General features: G+C 36.7%; 1 protein-coding gene across 1 annotated transcript in view; it reads right to left on the bottom strand.

Annotated features, from left to right (window-relative positions):
- Positions 1-24748, bottom strand: part of LOC117214868 (protein expanded-like) — a 121928-nt gene extending 97180 nt beyond the window's left edge. The window contains 1 exon segment of the mRNA XM_033461251.1: positions 24294-24748. The gene's annotated coding sequence lies outside the window, so the exon portion shown is untranslated.
- Positions 24749-25187: the final 439 nt, after the last annotated feature.

Genomic DNA, 25187 nt, shown 5'->3' with positions numbered 1-25187 from the left:
TACCATAGTAATTATTCTGTAGTCCAATCTTTCCTATACTGAAAAAAGCTACTAAAAACAAACACGGTAGATGTGATAAATCCTAGCGCATAATCTAAATCTATATACGTTTTAATTGATAATTTTTTAACGATCTAATCGTCAGTTTCTAATTAACATCAGAGCCAAAATTAAAATCGATCGGATCAAAACGCCCATTAATAGACCGAGGCTATTCATTTTATAAATATAAACGTTATATAAATGTTTCACAATATATTCGTAAAAGATATGTGCAAATGTTGGGATATCTTGGTGAACCATTGTATATAGAAATATTTATAGCACAGAAAAGGATCAAAAACTGATTCACCACATTAGAAAGAAGGTATAAATTAATACGTGATTGGTTACGACCAATGTCGTGGACATTCTTTATATCGTATCCCTTATCGGGCTTGTAATGGAAGACATACAGCCACGTGAATCAAAGATATCGAGGTAAAAAAGAAAGCGTGAAAGCCTGGTTGCTTCATCCATTTTCCACAGAGCATATCTACGCTATGTGTGTACGAGGATCAAGACACGTCACCAGGAATTTAGTACAGCGTTGTGTTAACCTCGCGACGCACAAATGGACTCACGTAATCTGCGTCAGCAATGCTGATACTCGGCGAGCCTAATGCACCGCAGGATCGTACGCTTCAAAGCGGATGGGACCATTCATCGTTAAATTCTCCGTATGACATAAAACACGTACAGAGTTCCCGTATCAAACTTACCGGAGAAGAGTATACCTTCTCAGCGTTGAACGTGGTTTTAAGCGTCGCGGAAAAACAAATTTTATCATGGCAATTAACGCAGCCAGATACACCGCAACGCATTCCAAAGATGTAATACTTCAATTACGTGGCTTAATGTACGTCTAATAGCGATATTAACGAACGTGGCGTAAGTGCAACTTAATTACCTGGAATCTACTGACACGTAGACGCGATGATATTTTAAAGCGAGGCTCGAGTTGCTCGCTTGAAATTTACGTTTCGTACGGTTAAACGCCTGGAACTTCTTCGTGGACATGACAGAACGATAACCGTATTTCATTGCAGAAGAATCTCGACAAGACAATGACCGAGGGCACAAGCTAACTCAAGCATTCATTGCGTACGTTTCGAATCCGAGTTGGTATTTTTACCATATACATACGTGTGTGTGATGCCCAGTAGAGAAAAGTTTTTACGATAATTTATATAAGGTACGCGCGTAAAGTTCTAAGATATAGAAATTGGTTTCGTATAAAAATTGTTTATTAGCTTCGTATTTATGGCATCGTAGATAATGAAAATCTGATCGTCAGTGAACGTGTTAGTACCATTCCGTACTATTTTCGTCGTTCTTTCATAGTGCTCCTGTAATGTCATCCTTTTCATTGGAAAAATAAACTGATGTTGCAAGCTAGGTTTTTGATTCAAAATTAATTATAAATTTTTTTTTTAATTGAACTTTAGAATAAAAACTGTCATGTACGATAATCATAGAAGGAACTCTGGAAAATCTTGACTTGAAACACTTTCGTTGAATAAAGATTTTGGAACTAGTTTAAATCAAAACGAAGTGTTAGGCTAAAGAATATTTTCTTAAATATTAGAGAAAAACGGAATATCCGTTAAATTCCAGATATTAAAGTCTTCTCTTCCAGTTGTCTTACTTCAACGATACAGCAAACAATGTAACAAACAAACATGTTTTAAGCTTATAAACATCTTACTCTTACCATCATCAACCAACATCCCACCTGGCGCAAGATATGTTAAATGAGTATTTCCTAGAAAACAATTTGACACGTTCCAAATAAGAACATGCGAAACGATCACTCGAGCGTGCAATTAAACGTGACGTCAGTCTACGTTTTAAACGACTACAAAAAAGTCCTGGTGGAATCTGCCCCGCACCCCATTAAAAAAGTTTTTCGTACACACGTATACCAGGTTTCAGAGAAAAGGCCAAATGCAACGATTTTACGAAGTTCAAATTACGATCTAAGCGAACCCACCGGGGACTTGGTGTGTTGCACGGATACGTCGATTGGCGTTCCACGGACGTCGACAACAGAAAGAAGAGAGTCGAATTAAATCGCCTGGACCACATCCTGGAATCCGAGATCGTAATTATATGGCGGGACTACCGTCTATTTTTAGGCCAGTCGGCCGCACGTGAGGCGTCGTTAGTTTGATAGTTCCCGGATACAGCAGCCATACGGTTAACGTATAACGACGTTTGTGCCATTCCAGTTTAATAACAGAGATCCTAAAGCACGGGCAGAAAAATGAGCCACACAACAGCGCGACGCGGCGCGGTTGGCAAGAAGCCACAGGCACGCAGGTCAATTCGATCCAAGAGCCGAATTCTTCGAGCCTCGGGGTCGTGTCGCCCTCGTGTTTGCCCTCGGCAAACTACTCGGATATTATGTCCCCTCGGTCAAACGTATTTCTCCGTCGTAGCATCCCTCTTTATCCTACATGCTATTATTCGTCCTTTTCTAGACTTTTGAATTAAGATCAGAACACGTCACCGACAGTTTACACTGCGGTCCGTTGTTACAAGATCGTCTACTATGTTACGACGTTCTATGGATATCAACTTAATCTTTTATAATTTATGAAAATTTGTAATAAAAAGTAAATTGCAAATGTAATAATAAGTTACATTTTATACCTTAGGAGTAGTGTTAAAATTCAACGTGTCAATTAATCCAAATGTTGCAAAAATTCCCCTTTTACTTCATTTTGGGACTAAACATGTATTTTCTTCTCTTTTCGTAACCTTAAAAATATTATTTGTCGTAATATTGAAATAGAAAGATACTAAAACATTGTTCGTATTAACAATTATGTATACCTTTTATCTGTACAATTTATACCTAATTATTTATACATCCGTACGTACAAAACTTCTTACAAAGTAAACTTCTCTGTATCTCTGGAAATAACAGATTCTTTTTACTTCTATGTTATAGTAATTTATATTCAAATATTTCATTTTGTCATAATATCCTAATAATAGAATTACACCAAAATTAAGGACGTATTTATCATATTTTGTCTCCTGTGATCTTCGTATACGTATAATAACACTTTTATACGTACATTAGTCAACGCTAATTAGACTTTAGACTGTTTATAAGAAACACGTTCTTCTAGTCATTTTGTACACTTTCAACTTATAAGAATTAATAACCTCAAACAAGTTCACAACGAAAATATCGTTAAGCATGTACACACTATCAATGTATGCTATTATTAACCCCAAAATTTGCCAACGTTAATTAAAAGTAAAAAAACGAGAAAAAAGAACGTCGGGTTACAGAAGCTTCGTAAAATGGTTCTGCAAACAAACGGGAGGGTTCCATAAGTGGTAGCGGGCGGTAAACGTCCATTACATCTCACGAACAAGTTAATCAACGCCGTCCAACTTGTATAAACAAAAAGGTAGATACATTCTTTTGACGCGCAACTTTAAGGAACGCTAATTACAAAGTAATGGCGCCAATAAGCTGAACGCCGCACCGGCACGCTGTTACCACGATAAATGATGGAACAAAAGGCGTAGGAGACGCGGCGCGCCGTGGAAGTTGGGTCCACGCCTAGAAAGTTGGAATGCGTAAAGATAACTAAAGATCGTCACGTCGCGTTGTGTTGATAAAGTACACGCACAGCACAAGCTCGTTGCATAGGGCATAAGTCGACGTAATGACCGGGGATGTGGTACACGCTTGTCGCGTAAAGTAAGTAATGTATAAGGGAGTTATGCTCGATTATGCTTCGCTGGGCGTATAAGTGGTGCGCATGCGCGTACATTACCGGAGAAAGGTTGTATGCGTGGGTGTTGTTACTCGCATACACGTGCACGCAGGGCCGCGCAGGCGCAAGCGCGTTAAGTAAACGGCGATAAATTGACAGATATAACCTATCGTGTCGGTGGACGGGGCAAGATAATCACACTTTGAAGCATGCTGCACCGGGCGCCGTATTAATTAGACTATAGACGCTTGCCTCGATGTAAATGCGAACATTAATCGGCCAGGTGGTTCAAAAGACATTGGAACGAAGAACGCTCCTTCTCTAGACCCACGTGGACTCTCGGAATCTCGGCGTAACAGTTTCCACACGTTGCCGCACGTCGCGATCCCGATCCCAGTGTAACGTGAAACTCGAACAGGGATGTGATGTTCATCGATGCTCGACCATTTTGTGCGTAACGTAATTGATACATTGAAAATGGAACTTCGCATCGGGTGGATTTGAAGAAAGTACATAATAAATAGCAATAGGACTTCGGTGAGATAAGCTTAGTAACCGAATATCATACATATTATCATTTCCAGTTATTTTCATGAAAAGTATAAGGTTCGAAAAATGTAGCGAACTAACGATCGACACTTTAATAAAAGTATAATCGAATAAAATACAGGGGTCGTCATTTTAGTTGAGTATTAAGGGAAATTAAAGAGAAACATCTGAAATTAGTCAATTATAAAGATTTTGTTTTTATCAAGATAAAGTCAGGCCATCGAAAAGCTCTATCGATCGTAAAGCTATCGCAAAAGATACGTTCAGTTCCATTCGTCGAATAAGACTTAAGGAAAGATCGCTTTATTTTAATCTATATTCTATGTCTTACGTTAATCAATAGGATACATTGCGTATTTTAAGTACCTTAAATATCACAAATAACCAAGCTCTAATTTAACGTGAAGTATCATGATCATCCCCAGTACCAATAATTGAGAGGTAACGTTCACTATCACGTATTCTAGGTTTTATAAAATTCTTTCGATTATAAGATTATATAGTTATTATTATAAGATAATTATAATTCAATGCTTAAAGAACTTGAAGAAATTCGAGTAAAATCTATCTGAAGAAGTTGCTTGCTAAAATCTATAAAAAATTTCTCGAAAAAGAAGCATTGAAAGAAACACGCATATATTATTTAATAGAGTATTGAATCTTCCGTTGAAATATCGCTACGAACTTTCCAAACAATTTAACGAGTCGCAATCATAACGACGAAGGAATCAGAAGTTGGTAATTTTTATATCATCCTTTTAATTAGAAAATCAGTATCTCCAAAAATATTGATTTATTATTATAAGTTAATTATTTAAAAAAGGTAATTTTTACAGATAGTAAATTATAATAAAGATCGTTAAATATCATCTTTGGAAGATTATATTAGAATTTGAATTTTGTATTTTTAGCACTCTAAAAGTTACGTGTGCCAAAGGTTTAATCATGTTTCTGTGTCCCCTCTTTACCTACTTCCATTTTATCAGGCGATCAATCGGAATTTCAATTAGGAGCTATAAGCACGAATTCAAGAGTGAACACGGTATGATGATATGCCTAGCAAGCATTTTTCCTCCAATTCGTCCAACGAATTGTTTCTTTCTTTGGAACGATAGGTCAGGTCATAGCCATCGCTACGGAAACCACGTTATCTCACAGGCCGTGACGGATGACACAATGGAGTACATTGACACTACGTGCCACGCTATCTGGCAGTATCTCACCTCATGCCTACATTCGTATATATACGAGACAGAACGATCGTGTGCGCGCAATTCTTGTAAATACGCGCATCGATGTACAATGTACATGCACGCACAACGCTGCGAAGGTGGAGGTACTTTCACCAGGTAGCCAAGTTCCACGATGCACGCCGATAGCCAAGAGCAGCCCACTTTGAGAGCTGCATTCCGAGTGCATACTGCACCCTGTATCCAGGTTCGGATTAATACCGCGAAAGACCCGACGTTTCCTGCATCCTGCGAATTTCACTACAGAATCCACCCAAAACATCGATTTTTCTCGCGTAGAATTTACAACTACACACATACATATACGTAATATGCATGTCATATACGTACAGTACCTTACTAAATTGTAACAAGACAATGATGAATTATGAATTATAATTTCAAGCCGTAGTTATTTATTAGAAATTGTTTTGTCATAATTATGTCTGAATCGCGTTGTAATGAGAAACGAGCAGGTATTTATGAATGAGAGAAGATGTGTACGTGTTTACGTTGATTTTCTGTGTGACACGTAATCGAGAAAAGTGTTTCCGCGGTACATTCACACCACATGTCACATTATTATTTTAAAACGTACGTGTCCACGTATAGAACAACACGCTGGTAGGTACCAGAGGTCTGTACTTTCACCGGCTACCCAAGTTTCTCGATACTCACGATACGTTCGAGAGGATGCCACGAATATCACGTATGAATATTTCATGTATTTCACAGCCGGCGTCATCCGAAACCTTTTAATTTCTAGTAACGTCGCTGGTAATCGTTCGATACCCATTCGGTACGATTTAAAAATCGTGTTCGATCTTAATCGCTTATAAAACCCATCAAAATAAAAGACACCAATATCGCTTTAAAAGACCAATACAGACTCCCAACTAATACATCAACGCTATCAATGTCAATTTAAAGTTCTATTTTCGTATATCGTACGCAAGACGAAACAAGAACATTTATCCCAATTTACTTATTCGTGCAAAATGTTCAATAATAATAACGTGTCTTTGATGTACTGCAAGAATAAAAGCTGAAAGAAGAATATACTATTATGCTAAAAATACAGTACACTTGCACGCTGCTATTAATCTATTTCCATATAAAAGCTATGCGTGTAATAACGTAATAAGATAGCAAGAATAAAATATCAGATAAATGAAAGATAAACGATCGGTGAATAGTCCAAGATTATTCCCCTGACATCATCAAAATTTACGTTGCGAGTGTTGCACCAGCAAAATATTCTAAATACGTATTAACCTCGCATTTAACTATGGGCAATCACCCTGAATTCTTCTGCAATGTCGCGAGTTTTTCGCAATAAACGGAGAAAAAACGAAAATGAAAAGGAGTGGACTGTTCGAGAGGCTGACATGGACTTTCGAATGTATATCGTGTGTCACGTCTTCCCGCAAAGTCCAGCAGTTACTGTCACACGCGCCCACGCGATCTCGTGCAAAGGACGATAATAGTGCGTTTAAGTACGTATAAATTCCGTCATATAACTCGCGACTCCGTAGGGCGCTCGAGTGCGCCGTTAATAGTCCCGCCGTGGAAAACGGCGCAAAAAGCAATGAATTTTCAGAAGCAGAAAAGGCACCATACTATTTACAACTTCCACTCCCTCTTCCTTCCTCTCCTTCGTTTCTGTTCTTCGGCCACTACGTGGGTGGACGTCGCGGACGTGGACGGTCTACGTTAGCTGAATTCGAAGACAGGTCCGTGTCGGCCACGAGGGAGCCGATCCGGTATTGCCGGATGGTCGAATTCCATGTAGGGGAACGAAGATATTTTTAAGAAAGCTACAGAGAAAGCAACGCGCGAACGTAAACGGGGCGCCGCACCGCGCCGTGCAAATTTATTCGAACCGTTCTATGCGCGATCGCCTTGTCCTGATAACGCGAGGAATCGCAAAATAGGCAAAAAGTACCACCCTTCTTAGTCAATATTTCCTATCCAGAATTTCTTTCGTTTTTCAAAATATGGGGTGACCCGTAAATATGTATTCAAAAGTCACCTGCACGGCCCGTGAATATGCAGTTCGAACGCACACGATCGTATCTCGTTCGTCAGGCGAGGTTGGACGTTAATCACTTAATTTTAAGACTATTTTAACGCCTTATGAGCCATACCTAGTGAGCAAATATACGGGCCAGACTGTACGAATGAGAGCGCAATTAGATTAGAATGTATCGACTCGTTCTGAAAATCTCGGTGTTTCCAATATTACAGTCAGTGCACAAATACAAAGCACATACGAGTGCGAAGCATCTGGAATTCTAGGACTTTGGTATTTAATATTTGAATACAACCGAGAATATCGTCTGAAAATGTTCTATTACTCTTTCTTTATGTACGGATTTTCAATTGAATTAAGACACCCCTTATACATTAGTCCTGTCTAACTGGAATTCCATTTGCTTATAAATTAAAAGAATTGTGATTGATCAGTTTTTATAGTATTTATTCTATATTTTATATTCGTTACTTTAATCTATATACAGGGTGGTTGGTAACTGGTGGTACAAGCGAAAAGGGGGTGATTCTACGCGAAAAAAGAAGTCGAAAATATAGAATAAAAATTTCTTTTTTAATTTTTTCTTTTTTTTTTTAAATTTTTCTGTAAATCTACAGTGAGATCCGTTATAACGAGACGTGATAAAGTGCGCGCGTACCGAGCGAAAATTCAAAGTCGATTTTCTCGAAAACAAAGCCTCGAACGAAAAATTTTTATTCCATATTTTCGACTTCTTTTTTCGCGTATGATCACCCCCTTTCCGCTTGTACCACCAGTTACCAACCACCCTGTATATAGTAGCTTTAATGTTTAATTAATTTTTAATTATACGATATTTTAAAACGTTGAATGATTTCTTGAGTTTAAGAACGCTGCGAGAAATTATTAAAAAGTAAAACAGGCATTTTAAAGAATTTAAAAATAACGACAGGCTCGCCTTACTATGAAATCATGACGTTACAGATACGACTTGATAAAAGTCGATAGTCTCAAAAATAACAAGACTGTCACACCTTTCTTACCACAGTAAATATTATACGTACATACATCTTGTATAGATATCCTGCAAGGTAAAGGAAATTCTCGATACTTTTTCGATTTTCAAATTCTCAATTATTATTCAATCTGATATAATATTCGCGTGAATCACTCTGGGATATGCGCGCAATTTTGTTACTCGCCGAAATTTCAAGGTTTCGAAATCTCCTCGCATAAGATGTTACTCGTTCTTTTAATTCTTTATCAAACATAATACGGTATGCTACACAGACATTTTATACCTACAAGGTCTAATTAATCTCAACAGTAGTATAGTTATAGTTCTTGACGAATTAAGCTTCTTTCCTCTTTCCTTCGCATTTTTATTCTATAGTATTATCATAATCGTAATATAAGAAAGGCATAATGACGTACAAAGTTACATACAGTAAGATAGTAAAGAGATAACATTTTTTACGCAGAAAGAAGAAAAAGAAGGAAGATTTGTTTAAGAAGAAAACACGTTTAACGAAACGTGTTATATTGCAGAAATTTGCATATCGTAGATACGCAAGGTATTTCAGTTTCATACAGAAGATATTTCACTAACTAAACTGCGTTTATATTTCCAATCTATGCTATAACCAGAAAATATAACTAAAAAAAGCAAACGTTAAATAAAGATCCGTCTTATCTTCTGGCTATTACAACCAGTACTTTATTACTTTAGATGTTTCGTAGACTTACGTACATTATACGCATTCTGCGGATTTTCACTTTTACGCATTTAAATTTCCCATAAATGCATAAACACTCGTAACGTAGTTGTAACGTTTTTATACATTTTCAGACGCTCGAGCGATCTGTTTACGTTCAGATAAAATTCCTATAAAACATTGATATTCGTACTTTAGTCTTATATTCGATCCTTTCTATAATTTTTTAATAAACCTTCTTCGTTCCACCTTCATTTACACCCATCAATCGTGCGAATGAAGTTGCAGTGGAAAAAAACTGGAACACCCTGTATACACGTGAAAGTTCGCCGTAGCTGGTCTACGAGGAGACACACGATACAAGGGGAGCAGTCACGGGGCAACCTGGCTCGTAGACACGGCAATGTTGACCAGCTCGCTCGCAAATCGGGTACAAGGTAAAGGATTCGTACGTGAGTGGCGTTCCAACGGCATCAGGTTTTATCGTGGATCGTACCGCGGCTTCATTATTCGTTTCTGGCACGTACGGGCATTCACACCCGTTCGAGCCACGATCGAGCTTGCCAGCGGGTTTCTTTCCTCCGCGCGGCCGCGGCTCCGTGGAGAGCAGAACGAAGAAACAGAATCCACGACGATTCCGAGGGCCGATCGTACGGTCTTCCCCTATCCACGCTACTCGGATGCATAACGAGTAGTTCTCGCGTTCCTTGCCATTTCTACCGAGAAAGACGCGTATACCTTTAAGAGAGGAGATGCCTTAGGCCTTAGCTTATGTATACATGTGCGTTTATGTGTGGAGTGCGCGCGCGTACAACGGACCACTCTGCCTCCAAGCTTCTGAAGGATATTTTTATCGCGATGTCCATTGTCCTGTTTTGTACTGTTTACGGTAAAAGCGATTTATGTCCGCTCATTGATGTACGAATCGATCTGAAATTGTAATGGAAAGGGGCAAGAAGAAGAGAAGGGGTCGCACTCGTCGATTTTCAAGCGAGGCCTTTCTATTCTCGTTAGGATAGGGTAAACCGCGTTTCCACGCCAGTACGACATTGTACGATGAAAGTATAGTTATGGGGTTTTGTGACCAGACTTTTCATGGCAAGAATTTTAAGGGCTGAACTTTTGGCACTGTGAGATTTAGTGGAGAAGCCAATTCAGCCTGTATCTAAGAGAATATCATCGAAATTTAGAGGCGTTCTGTGATAGATCAGGATTGCTACAAAAGACTGTAATAAACATTGGTGTACGAGGCAGATAATTGTCAGAGACAAAAGTGGATGATTTATGTTTCAGAATGATAGTATAAAGGTGTAATGGTGGTGTAATAGTAACGCGAAGGAGTAATTATATTGCACTTTGGTTTTGGTTTGGTAGTAACGTGTTCATCGGGAAAATTGTTCTTAAGAAATGTACCCGCATCTTTTCAACCCAGATTCCTTTCTGTATCAAATATACTGCTCATGTCCAAACACACAATTTTGCCAAAATCGGACATAAAAGTGGCAATAATCTGTAGCTTATTACAACCATGTAACTTGAAAGTTATGTACCCATGTACGTAAGTAAATACAATATGGTCTCGTGACATAAAATCGTCTATTAATACTAAGTAGACTGCGGATATTTGTACAAATTTATATCGTCATTAACATAACTCAAGAAATACAACCTAAATATATGTTTTATCGATCGAATAATTTTTATACAATATTCATCATTCCTATTCCTTCTATGAAAGAATACTCACTATTGGTTGTAATTATAGAAAAATGAAGACGCGGGATATTTCCTTTAAAATGTCAGATGAACGATATCATGTCGTAAATCAAGTACGTATCTCGTCTAAAGCGTATGGTGCGAGGTGATTAACAACTAAAGAAACATGGAATCCATGTAAAGATTTATTTCATCCGCGCTAAATTTTTTCATATTATGCGTATTTTTTTCTTTCGCGTGCTTTCTAAAAAGCGCACAGATCCATAAACAACCGCGATCTAATAATAATTCTCAATCCCTAACTTATAAATCGAAATCGAAGAATTATGATCAATTAAAATCTTTAATTTTGTAAGCAAACGAAATCTTCGTTGCACGGGATTAAGCTGTTAACAAAAAAAGACGAGTTGCTTGATGAAACTCCGAGATGTAGGAAGACTCTGACCGACAATTTCTTCATTTAAAAATTCTCCATCGTTTATTTCCTTTAAGCATACGTCATCTCGTATTTATATTTGCAAGGAATAAAGTCAACCTAACTGTAGTCGATCTGTCTTTCGTAATTACAGTTAGCGAGTCAAAGCAAAAAAAAAGGGAGAAAAGAAAATGATAGAAGTATATTTTTAAAAAGAAGATAGAAGAAATTTTGTTTTATCGGCGATCGACGATCAAAATCACTGTACACGCGCACGTGCTCGCCGTACTCCAACTGCAGTTCACAATAATGTTCGTTCTATTCTATATGGGACCCGGTCCATGCGAATCGGAGACAAGGCGTTCGGAAGGAATTGTTCGGAATAACTTTCGTGCGGTTTGAGGTCCGGCTGCAACGTGACCGTGAAGGTCGGAACACCGCAAGCCCTTCCCATAAATTCCTTTCTATGGCACGTTCTCCCCTAACTTTACCCGGAGAAGAATCGTGCTCCTCGACGGAATATCAATGATGGTTGCACATAAATTGAGAAATGCTTTCGCAATGGGCTCCTGAGAAATAGCCTTATCAAAAAGGGTTGCAAGAAGAAGAGGAGGATGAGATGAAGAAGGGAGAGGAAGGAAACGGTGAAAGAGAAGGTAGTACTTGTAAGTTATTTTACTGGTACGCGCGTGTACGTCCAATTATTTCGCGAGAATTTTCTGCGGAGAGTATTCGCATCGCCACACGAAAGCGCTATTTTTTATTCCGCGCCGTTCGATATTTATGCGAAATGGAAATATGTGCGACGAACGGCGAACGCTATAGCGGATGCCATGCGGGTACCGAAAAATATTGGATTGGGATACTCAAAGGTTTCTCACCGCGTAAAATCATCCTGGCGCGGCGCAGCGCAGCACCAGAACCCTGTAACTCCGAGTGAACTTTATACGATCGAGTACCGCGTATGCGGGATACCGAATTATTATTCGCGATGCAGTTTCGAATTTTAGAAACGTTTTAGAGATAATACATTTTACTAGCCGCTACATATATGTATACAATGTTACATACATTTGCTATTTAAATATCACTGATTGTTACGTCGGCCGACACTCTACCTAGACCAGGCTACACACCGTGGGCAAGATGGGAACCAGATGTCCGCTCATCCTTACTACGTACACTCAATAGTCTTAAGGACCCATCGTAAATCTCAGGAATTTGCCAGCTAAGGTCCTTCAGACCGAACGAATATCGTTTCTCTAAATAGCTTTCTAAAGATTATTTTTTTTATTTATTTATTTATTTATTGATATTTACAATCAATTCTCGCATTGAGAATTTTCAGTAATTTTTTCTGGCATGGCGCAGTGACATGGCTAAATATTTATAATAAGTTAATACTTATTATAGATAAGTATAATTTTTAAGTAAATAAATAAGTAATATTAGTTCGTTGGCAACATACCAGGGTGCGTTTATAATGGATCTTAGCGTTTTCGATTGGAAGCGTCGAAGTATTTCAATGTTGGAATTACCTGCTGTTCCCCATAGTTGGATTCCGTAGGTCCAGACAGCTTTTATTACGGTCTTGTAGAGATTAAAGATTTTCTAAAGATTATTGTCTACTACGGCTGACACGGGAAAGTTAGTTTTTTCTCACGTATGACACTTCACACTAGCAACTTTCTATCGAGGGCGGCTAAGACCCTTCCTAGTCCACCAACCTTCTATCGAGGGCGGCTAAGACCCTTCCTAGTCCACCAACCTTCCATCCAGGGCGGCTAAGACCCTTCCTAGTCCACCAACCTTCTTTTATCCAATCAGAAGCAACGTCTACTGCCCTCACTTTCCTAACCAAAAGTGTCATCAACAAATCCGATGTTCCCGTGCGCTAGACACACCCATCATTAGCTTTCCTCTGAGCTCAGAGGAGCCAGTACTGGGTTAGTCTCCTCTATTGCTACGTCAACTATAACTAGAAACTCTACTATAAAAGACTTGCTCGACTACCAACGAATATTGTGCCAGTGTACCGCATCTTCATACGCTAAATCATTGTCGACGACGTATGTCATAAGCAACGGTGTAACTTTAAGCGTTGGAAATATAAATTTTATAACCCTGTTAATCGCAGCGTTATACCAACTCAACCACCCCTATTATCTCAACGGAAATCAGGGGATCGATCTATTCGCGGCGTCGATTACTATAATCGTAACGGGAATTTACGACTCCCGTTGACGTGTTTCTTCGCGATTGCATCTCCCCGCGATTGGTCGAAAATACACCGATTGTATTAACATCGGTTGTATTAACTTTCTGTAAGTTCAGAGATTAGAAGATTCTTTTTGATCTGTCTTACGAAATTACCTACCTCAAAGTGCGAGGAAAGATCACGCACTCATCCTACGAATTATATCTGGTCTAACGACTAACGACAGTTTCATAACGGGCCCTATAACAATGTCCAAATCGCCTAACAGTATCCAACGTCTATTGAGATTTGGAAAATCGATCGACGAGTCTCTGCTTTTCGGAAAGTCACTTGCGTTACGCTGAATTCTACGTCGGTTTAATAAATATTTCATTTTCATCTGCCAATAGTATACAGGGAACTGCATTTGTCTAAATTTCATTTACTCAAATGAAATCATAATTAATGCTCGATTAGTATAATAGGAGTTCACGTTAATTAAGTGGAGTCAATTAAGTCACGTTAATCGATCGGAGTTCGATCGATTGACTCCACTTAATTAACGTGAACTCCTATTATACGAAGGAAAAATTATAGACAATAGAGAGAATTAACGAACTGTTTGTCTGCGGATGTGGGTTCCGACAAATAGAGTTCTATTGTATCTTCGTAACCACGAAACCACATACCTGTATTTCGAAACGTCGAGAAACCCTTACTCAGAAACCGAATTCACAGAATACATTGTAAATTGTTCATACAGATACGACGATGCAGTGGCTCGCGAGAGTATTTGAACAGTTAGTTATCGTATTAATCAGCTACGATACTTAATAATAATTCTTTAACATTAATTCTATATATAAAACCATTGTTCGTGCTGCATACTAATTTTTTACTACGTATATATTTTCAGTAAATAGCTCGTAACAACTATAGATACGAAATACGAATACGATCGATAGTCGTAGGTATATCGTTACACTGCTAATGAAATTTCGAAAAAGTTCCGCCTAATACTCGTAATAGGTTCATAAAAAGTTTCTACGACAAGCGTGCAAATCCTTACTTTCATATGTCGCTATATATCTAGTCCCGTATCTGTCTTTAAAGGACGAAAAGAATTACGTTAATTCTGATTTCCACGAGATTCGCGAAGCAATTCCGTGTCCGCAATATTCACACGTAAATAACAAACGGCGGAGAACAGCCACGGACGTAAATTCGATCGAAACGTTTACCTTGAACGCCATTTAAATCAATGGAATTTCACAGCATGTTCTACAAGAGAGAAGCTGCTACCAGACTTCGAACAACAATCAACGTGCCCGGAAAGGCAAGAGAGAAAAAGCTGCAGGAGATGCTTCGTAACTTGGCAATAAATTATAAATTGTGATCAGGCAGACGGTACTCATCGATGCATTATGGATCATGAACAGAGATTATACAGGTCGAACACAGCCATCCGTAAATCCTACTCCGTAGATAGAACGTACTACGTGTAACGCTGTTTTACATTTCATCGTGAATCGCGAACGATCGAATTGTTCATCGTTACAAAACCGTACGGATTGGCAACGTACGAATAAAAATTGTGCACAGACTTACGAAAGTATTTCAACACTTACACGTTGTGTCTCGTAATTACAAAATCATTTAAAAACTCTTAATCTTTACACGTACACTGTGTTATACAGGATGAGTCGCCTAATTTCGCCACTTTAAATTTCCTCTGAACAGATTGTTATTTGCTTCGAATGCATATATACATAAATACATTTTCATATAGGTCTCAGATTTGAACAGTATAATCAGGATGGTCGTATCTCATTAATAAAATTTTAAGATCTTTTTTTTATAACGCACGTAATATATTCGTAAAAAGTTTTCGTCAACCGTCGTATAATGTTTGTTTTGCTATTTTATTTAAAAGGTTGTTTGAGTATCTACATATTTGCGAAAGAATGTAATCGTGAACTTAGAGGATCGAAGTATTAATTATTACAAAAATATCAAGATACGTAACCAAAAATTATGTAACACCCTATCGCGTTATCTGTTCTTTTTCCCGGATATCTACACGTTCGAATTAGAATTTCGAATCGTCGTTACAGGTCAAATAACGAAGAATGGATTATGATAGTCTATACATATTTTGTTCTTTTAGCCACATTGCTAACAAAGCTTGTAAATTAACTCTCCATAGCCCGCTGTCAGATAATATTCCGAATGTTCGCCTTGTTTTTCGTCTAATCTAGTGCGAATTCGAAGCAAAAGGGGAATCCATATGCTTATTTATACAAGTCGAGTTTCATCATTCATTTCCAATTCCTCGTCGTTTTATCACATAGTCGAAGAATTAACTAGCATTATCGAAAATCGACTATGCATTATGTAACCGCCTGCATAAGTATTCGTCCGTTTAAATACTGCACACAACCTTCTCAACGCACGATATGCCATTCAATTTTTTGCCATTGCATAACATTTGTGAATTTCTAAGAATTTTCCCAACCACTATGCTTTTGATCTCAATTTTACGTACACATGCATCATGTACGTATGTATATTGATTTAACCATGTACCTATATGTACGTAAATAAGTATTATTACATCTACTCGTTATATTATATATATTATTGGGAAGCTCCAACAAATTTTATTTTCTTTCGTTGTAACATACGAGACGAATGAATTAACGAATTTACGATAAAATAACTCGGAAATAAAAGCACTGAAAAGTATTCGATTTGTACTAAATATCGGTAAGTATCCTAATATCTACGTATATACTTTGGCCAACAGTGTAACGTATACCGATATCTTGTGTAGGGCTAAGTATGGCGTACGTGATCGCGTTTCCAGTCAGCGAAAGAACGAAAGAACGTATGTATGTATGTATGTATGTATACTATTGTATACGAACGAGCGATCATACAGGTTTTCGTGCGAGCGCGATTCGAAACGGTGGAAGCAACGGCGACGGATGCGAAACGATCCGCATTCTCCATTCTTTCTCGTGGTTCGTGTATTACGAGTATACACTAACACAGCCGTGAGTATGACTCATCGCATCGAGATATAATTACGATAATTGCGGACACCCCGATACGCTCGTGTATATACGTACAGCCATCGCGAATTTCTCGAGAATGGATTTTACACGTGAAGAAGAAGGTTGGCCAGGCCGATTAGCTCGGCCAATATTCTTCTCGATGATTACGTTTCCACGGAGCTCTCCCTATCCCAAACTACGGCTGTTACGAGAGGACGGAAGCATGTATTATACCAGAATACATCAGCTGTCCCGTGCCGAAAATTCGCAAAAGCCGTTAGCACCGAAATGCTCTTTCGCTTGAGTGTCTCACGCGATCAAACCCGAAAACACCTTCCCGATTCCGATCCCTTCGATACCGATCACCGGTACTGTTATCAGATATTTAAACGTTTTATCGACCAATAATAGCTCGCGGTCGTATCTCGTAAATTTTCGATCCAACTTCTTTTGCTATTCCTTTCTTTTTACGTAAAAGTTATTTTGCAAATATTATAATATTACTCAAAAGTATTATTGTTAGACCAGCCTGCTAGTACTATTACTAAAAGGGAATGTTTTCTTTTTAAGGATTAACGATAGCTTGCGTAAAAAGTATCGATTAATTTGAAATAATCAATATTTTGTATGATTTTCCTTTCCCGACAGCAAGAATTATTTCCAGTCTCCAACATCTTGTGAAATAATGTTTCAATAATGTCATTTGGTACTTTAACAAATATTTTTAGTATTTCAAATCAGATGAAATTCAGATTTCTTCGATAATCTAAATTTATTACTATTATAGAGCTATTACAATTAGTACAGACCTCTTCACTGATCTAGTCCCTTTGATAATGATAACTCTAAGAAATTCAGGTTTCCTAACTAACCTCTTACATAGTAAAGGAAGCCACACTCAGCTAGAACCATGAAAAGATGTCTAAAGTCACTATACAGTGACTACAGAAAGTATTTACACATACCTTCTTAATAGTCGTATGAAATACTACTAGATGATGCAACATTTAATACATTTGGATCTAATTAACAAGTATGTAAAAATGCTACAATAAATACAATGGTGTGCAAATACATACTTTCCATAGCCACAGCATAATGCCATTTAAAAATGTTTTCTAAAGGCTCGATCAAAGGATAACCTAACATTTTTACACAGCCTTATGTAATATATACAGGCGCGAAAGCAAAAAGGTCTTCACTACCGGTGTACGATAACATATGATGATATTAGATAACATGGCGTGGTTGAAACCATAGAAATTCGTTTATTTACGATTTGAATTTATGCTTAATTAGACTTTGTTTCGTGTCGCGACCCATATGCGAACTAGCATTATCAACCGTTACGTTTAATCGGACAAATCCGAAAAGTACCGAGAGAGAGGCATATATGGAATAGCTATATAGGCGAAGAAGAGAAAAGGAAGAAAGGAAAGAAGGGGAAAAAAGGAGAAATAATAAGTTCTCCGTTTGAAGTTTCAAACTTTATATAGTATATAGAATCCGGACTGTGTACTATGTATTGTGTAGTGTGTAGCTACCGACCACCATCTGTCGTCCGACTATAGATACTAATCTTCAGTGGTGAAGAGATAAAGGGCGAAGCTGGAGATGGCGCTTTGTCTTAGCCGCCCCTTGGCATTCCTTCGTTCGAGGCAACTTCAACCCAGGAATTATAATCACCGCACGGTATCCTCCGAATATTTAGACCTTCGTAGACAATTTTTACAGCCGGGGAGAAGATTATACCAGGGAGAAAGAAAGAAAAATATGTACAAAGAGAAAGAGAGAGAGAGAGAGAGGAAGAGAGGGAACAGGAGGAATGAAGCAGAATCGACCTGAACCGTGGAGAAAGAGAGAAGGGAACCAGGAGCACCTGCGCGTTCCGCCTTCGACCACATTCTTTGTGATTTCCTCAAGAAAAATAGCTCGGAATTCTCGGCTACTTTCGGTATGTGTATTTGGCCTGTCCGTGGCCATCCTAAAAACCGTAAAAAAAAAAAAGAAAATCTAAACACTAACGGAAGAAAAAAAGAAACATTCGATTTTTCCTTTGAGATCTTCTCGTGTGACGATCGCGATTATTCCAGTAGTTTTAAAGAAATTTACGATCTCAATGGACGCACGCTAATTTTTTCTAAGGCAAAGAATTTCTTCTGTGTTCCCCATGGGTAGAATCTAAGAGCGTGGCCATTACTTTCTTTCAGACTGAATAGAATCGGAAGAAGTGAAAATATGTCGGAGGAATCACGGACGCAGTTACTGCACACCGGTTCCAGGAAACATCGTCGGATTGGAACTTTAAGTGGATCTTAGAGAAATGATGGATTCCAGGTTAGTCTGCTCGTAAAATCGAGACGATACTTCCACGAGCCGCCACTTTGGACAGAATCGTTATTGCGGCAGAAAGAACGAGAACAAATAAGAAAGAATGTTGAGGTAGTTCTTTTTTTTCCGGATTTCCAAGGATATACAGATTTATCCAACTCGAATATTTACTGTCACTTATTATGTCTGAAGAACTCTGATAATCTTTTTGTTTCTTGAACCGATTGATATACATATGTCTACATACATGCGTGTATACATGTGTGTGTATATATGAAGAAGTATGCATCATAGGCCATAAAATCGCGGTACAAACGAAACCAGGGAGATTCTATGACTGAAAATGAAATGAAAATAAAGAACAACAAAATTGTGTTAGAGTCTTTGTCTTTGAAAGAATCGAATTCGAAGACATGTCAAATATACGCCAATATGACCAATTCCTGACTGGACAGGAGCAGGTAATCGAACTAAATCTTTACATTGATCAAATTCATGTATTATCTATTTGATAAATTTTCATCCATTTTGACTTTTTTGTACCACGAATCACATATTACGACAAATACTACATCATCGACGACTTTCTTTGTTCTTACGATCTGGTCCAAAGGTATCTTTCGACCTCGTCCAAAAAGAGATGCTGGCAATCACGTACGAAGAGCTATCCTGACATGATCGCAATATTATTCATTACGGTTCTGGGGTATCGTATAGTTCATCTCGCACACAGTGGTATGCCTAAACCGTACGTGACACAGGTAGCGAATTTCTCGTGGACCAAAATTTCTTCCTTTTCAGAAATATTTTGCACAGACTTTGTTGTCTCACTGTGCTTTCATGCCACTTTAATTAGAGAATGAATACTGTACATATATCCCACTATATACTAAATTACACATGTAAATTATCAATAAAATTTTAAGCACAAACCTAGAAATCTTGGAATGCATACATGCCACTTACAAATAATTTGAATTTCTGTACTATCCCAATTAGAAATTTACGAACATCTTATTCAACTCTCACTATATACGAAATTAAATATGTAAGTTACCAATAAAATTTTAAACACAATTTTACAAAATTTTAAATTCATATACACCACACAGGTTTACTTATAAATAATTTAAATTTCTCGGCCATTATAACGAAATTATAATGCTATGTATTAGGTTACAATTTTCAAGGAACAAATGTATGTAATAATATTACACTCCACTATAGTAGGATAAAACAATAAATAACGATGATAGAAGAAAACATCCCAATTCCTACAATTGTTTTATTAATTTGAATCTCTGTTCCCCTATGCCACAGTGCAATCTCTCAATGAAATTTTAAATTAAAGAATTCAAACATATGTGAATATGTTAGAAAAGCTTAAATATCCAAGTATAACAACTAAAAGAATGGAATTTATCTCTTCAAGTTATTCGAGGTATTTAAACGGATCGGATTTCCTTCAACATAACAAAAACACCTGAATTCAATAAAATGCGTCTTATCAGGTTAGGATTTCGAGCCCTTGAATACTTGAAATAGTTTGAGCAACTTTGATATACGAGATGAAAATGAAAAGATGCTTGGACGAACTCTTGAATGTCGGCTAAAGAGATGCCTGGATATTATTTGCCCTGGCACTCTGGTACACAACGGCCTACAGCGTAGCCTCGAAAAGTATTTTGCACAGGCGATATTTACGCAGGACAAACACGCAAAAGGCACAAGGCAACAAAAGACAAGGGGTGCGTAAGATACAAAACTATATAACGTTATATAACAATATATAACGCAGTTTCCACGACACGGATAGTATGTATGTCTATATAGCTACATACATACACAGTAAATTACGATATCATGAATACTAGACTGCGCATTCCACGACCTGCGGGTTTTACGTTAAACGAAAGAAGAATACATTTCTCTTCTTCCTCGCATGTCTACCAGCGCGTACGAAATAAACAATGAAGCAACGCAGAATGTAATTCGTTAAAACGTTAATAGCGACTCGACGAACGAATGGTTGCAAAGATTATCAATTGCAAACAGTCTTCTTATCGTAATCTGTGATTGATCAATATATTTCTAAAGTAAGAATCGTGCAATTTCTAGAATTTTTAAATTCTATGTAGTTTGAAAAAGGTCATAATTGAAATTATATGATTTAATAACATTAAAGGGATATTAAAACGAAATATTGATAGAGTTAATCTGCAACTGATCGATATATTCGCAGATTTAAAAAATTAAAAATAATTAAATTATTAAAAAAAAATTAATATAGTGCAGATATAGTTTGTAATATGAAGGAATAATCACAGTTTTGTGTCATAAATTAATTCTAAATTCATAAAGATAATCTACGATTAATCAATGTATTTGCAAATTAAGAATCATACAATTTATGGACTCATTAAATTCTATTTTGCTACGAAATGAGATCGTATAGTTCAGTAATACGAGTATTAACCCGTCTTATTTAACTACAATACTTTATATTTTAATACTTTTGCATCTGTACTAATACGTAAAAAAGAATACTTTGTATAACCCGATTGAAATAAACAGAATAAAACAAAGAATGTAATTCAATTCAACATAAAACAACAAAGAGTTATACTGTGTATAGATATAATACTGTGTGTCTGTACCTATACAATACTGTATAGGTTATAAATTATGACAATAAATAAGTAAAGAGGTAAGTATTAATACCAATAGCATTTTTAAACCGGTACCAGTAGTCCTTTACGAGAATGGTTTAGTGACGAATGTTTTATTGCGCTTAAACTACTTTCAAGTATATAAAGCATGGTAATAGTCACGGCACGGCTACCGTTTCCTACGTATTAACATTCAACACGACGAGCCAAAGTTGAAGAGAGCGCCGCGTTGAGGAACCGTTCTGTGCCTGCAATCAGGCTTTTCTCTACTATTACAGTTGTGCGCGGTAAAGTCCAGAAATTCAACGCATTAAGAAGATGAACATTCTCGTCATATATGGTATATACAGTATATATGTGAAACATACAATCTCGAAGTTGCGAAAGCTACTATTCGAATGCGATGTCAATTAAAAGGAAATAAGAAGAGAATAAGAAAAATAATTGGTAGTTCTGAAGACATAAAAGAACCGTGACAGATTCTACCAATAAATTTTTATTAGAGTTCAACCATATTCAATGTCAACGTGAATTTTTATTTGTAAATACAAAAACCACTTTGTACATACTGAGATGAAATAAACATATCCATTCATGAGTATGCAAGTGCATCGTTAATACAGTAACAAAAAGGCGATCTATTTTTAATTTGCAATGAATGGATACTATGCATAAATTGCGATCTTCATATTTCGTGGAAATCATTAAAGAAAGTACGTACGCTGCTTACCTAATTTCCGAAGGTATGTACAAATACGGTTTGCGTTCCGCATTGAGATTGCTTTTTCCAGATATGTATAAATCAGAAGAAGTTAACCTCAACAACACTGGCTACACGCGGTCGAATGCGCGGGTGCCGCAAATCAGAATGTGCGCATGCGCATCCACAGTGGAATGTGCCCTCTCTCCATGGACATCTTCCCATCCTGCAAATAGCGATGGACTCGACACGTTTCCAAGCGCTTCAAATACTATTCAAAATAAAACATTCTCCACAATCTGACAAGTTTAATTCACCACAAGAATTAACAAACATTGTATTTAGAACAAATGTTGCAATTAATATATAAATATATAATTAATATATATATAAATGACTTTCTCATGTACAAAAAGAGATAGTCGAGAAATGAGCATTAACAATTTAAGATTTCCCTTTTTTCACCATATAAATATAAATAATGGAAGGAATTATTACAATAAGAAGCTAACTGCACTTTCCAATAATTTGGGAAGATCAACGAAAATCAACTCAAAATTAGTCAAAATCAAATCACTTTCCTAAACATGTTATAAATTCATGGTCAACTATAATAATATACGTAGTAATAAACTATTACACTCTTCCTTATTGCTCCAAACCCTTAAATTTTTGAAGATGATTTATTTCAGATGAATATTTCAAATCTTACATTTTTCCAATAAAGGAGTAATCTCACTATCTTTTCCTTTTGTTTGTAACTGCATAAATTAAAATATTCAGTTTGGTATGTTACGGTATAACAAATATAATTTGACAATATTGATTATATGTATGTATTTCACGTTTAATTCACCATCTTAAAAATTGTTATTATTATTTTATAATCGATTGTGAATTTTTATAATATATGAAATTGCATATTCCAAGGACAAAATGTAATTCCAGTTTTTGACATTCCTGGATTTAAATAATATTGTTAAGCTGATTTACATTTTTGTATCGCTAATTACTCGAAAGTTTGCCTCGGAAACAATTGTGTGGCCATCACTAGTTGCGAGGCACCTTTCCCTTCTCCAGTCTCATCGCATTGTCATCTCATTCCACTCGGCGACGTGCCGTCGTACGGTGGTCATCGAAATGTGCATACACGAACTCGTTACATGTATATATTTAAAAGTATATATCCGCTACAGAAAATTCATTACATGTAAATATCACACGTGAGTGAGCTTTTAGTATAAAAAACACTCACCATAAAGTTATTGTTTCAACTGTTACAAACTTGGTCGAATAAATTTGAAAATAATAAAAATTCAGAAAATTCCTAAACCTAACGTCCTATCTAAATTAGATTAATATTTCTGACGGATTATAAAAAATAATAAAAAGAGAAATCAATTTTATTTGCATAAATACAATAGACAACACATAGTATTTGCAAAAGTTGCTACTTGAATATTCTTAATTTCACAGAAAATAATTAATCAATTAGCGAAAAAGTATACATAACGATCACAATCATATACTTTTTATCAAGTAAATATAAAACATACGAAAATTCGTCTCTTACGCATAACTACACATGGAAAGAATTTTTACAGGATGGAAATCTTTCACATCACGCATTAATAACGAAAACCATAGTAAAGTATAATAGATATTGTTAACATAAGATCAATATGTCATTAATGAATAGACAAGAAACACGCATCGAAACATCGTATATTACCCATGTAAATTCCGTTTTAAATACGACTTTTCCATTCCACTTTCATCGCCCGCGCTTTAAAAAAATGGCGGCCATTATTTAAACATGTTGCCAATTAAAACAAGCGTACAAAAAAACGATTACCGTGATCGAAAACCACAAAACGTTTAATTTCGATCACACGAGCATAAAATTAAAAAGTGTGAGAAAGTTACCTCTTTTTTCGTTCCTAATGATTTATGTTAGCAGAAAGAACATCCCGATAGTGCATGTAATCCGGTTAATCCAACGTAACACAAAGAAGCCTGGTTTGGGCGCGCAACAGGTGGACGTAACGAATAAACACTTTTTCCGTAAGGATATTAAAAATGCACAGCACAACACAAATCGCACGTTTGCTGCCGCTTACACGAGATTCAGTGATCTCACGTGAACTGAACTTCGACGCGGATGAAACGAATTCCTCTTTTTCTCTCACACGTTAATCGAACCGCGGAAAAAAACATTCTGACGTTACCACGAACGACATTCTTATTCCTAAAAATTCGTCAACTTTTCTGGTAATTGTTATATGTGCAAGCTTATAGAAATTTAGGACACAGTTCTGTAGAACAAAACTTAAAAAGTTCTATAAAACACCATTGCAACATACTGCACCGGCGGCCGGCGACTGACTGACTAGCGGCACACGCCGACTTCCCATAATCGACAAACTAACCTAACACAGATGAATCAACTTGTACCCTACAAAACTCTACGCGAATCGTATGAATTATTTTAAATTTATCGATAATATAGTACACAATGAACTATGTCTTCTCAATTTATAAAAATTTTATGGAGTTCCATATATAATTCATTACGTAAATCATAATTACGTTAAATTTATTTTACAAATTTTGATAATATTTTGTAATTATAATAAGTATTTTATTATTATAGAGTAAATTAAAATATTTGACAGAATTGTGTTTAATAATATTTATATGTGAAAGTATATTTTTCCATTTCGCATATTACTAGAATGAAGTAAATTTTAAAATGTCGAAATTTGTTTATAACGTTATCTTATGTGTAAATTATATATCTATAACATAGTATAATATACT

The sequence above is a fragment of the Bombus bifarius genome, unplaced genomic scaffold, assembly GCF_011952205.1.
Source record: "Bombus bifarius isolate JDL3187 unplaced genomic scaffold, Bbif_JDL3187 scf7180000009243, whole genome shotgun sequence".
In the NCBI taxonomy this organism is placed as follows: Eukaryota; Metazoa; Arthropoda; class Insecta; order Hymenoptera; family Apidae; genus Bombus; species Bombus bifarius.
The sequence above is the reverse complement of the archived record's forward strand: the minus strand, read 5'-3'. Positions and strand labels throughout refer to the sequence as shown.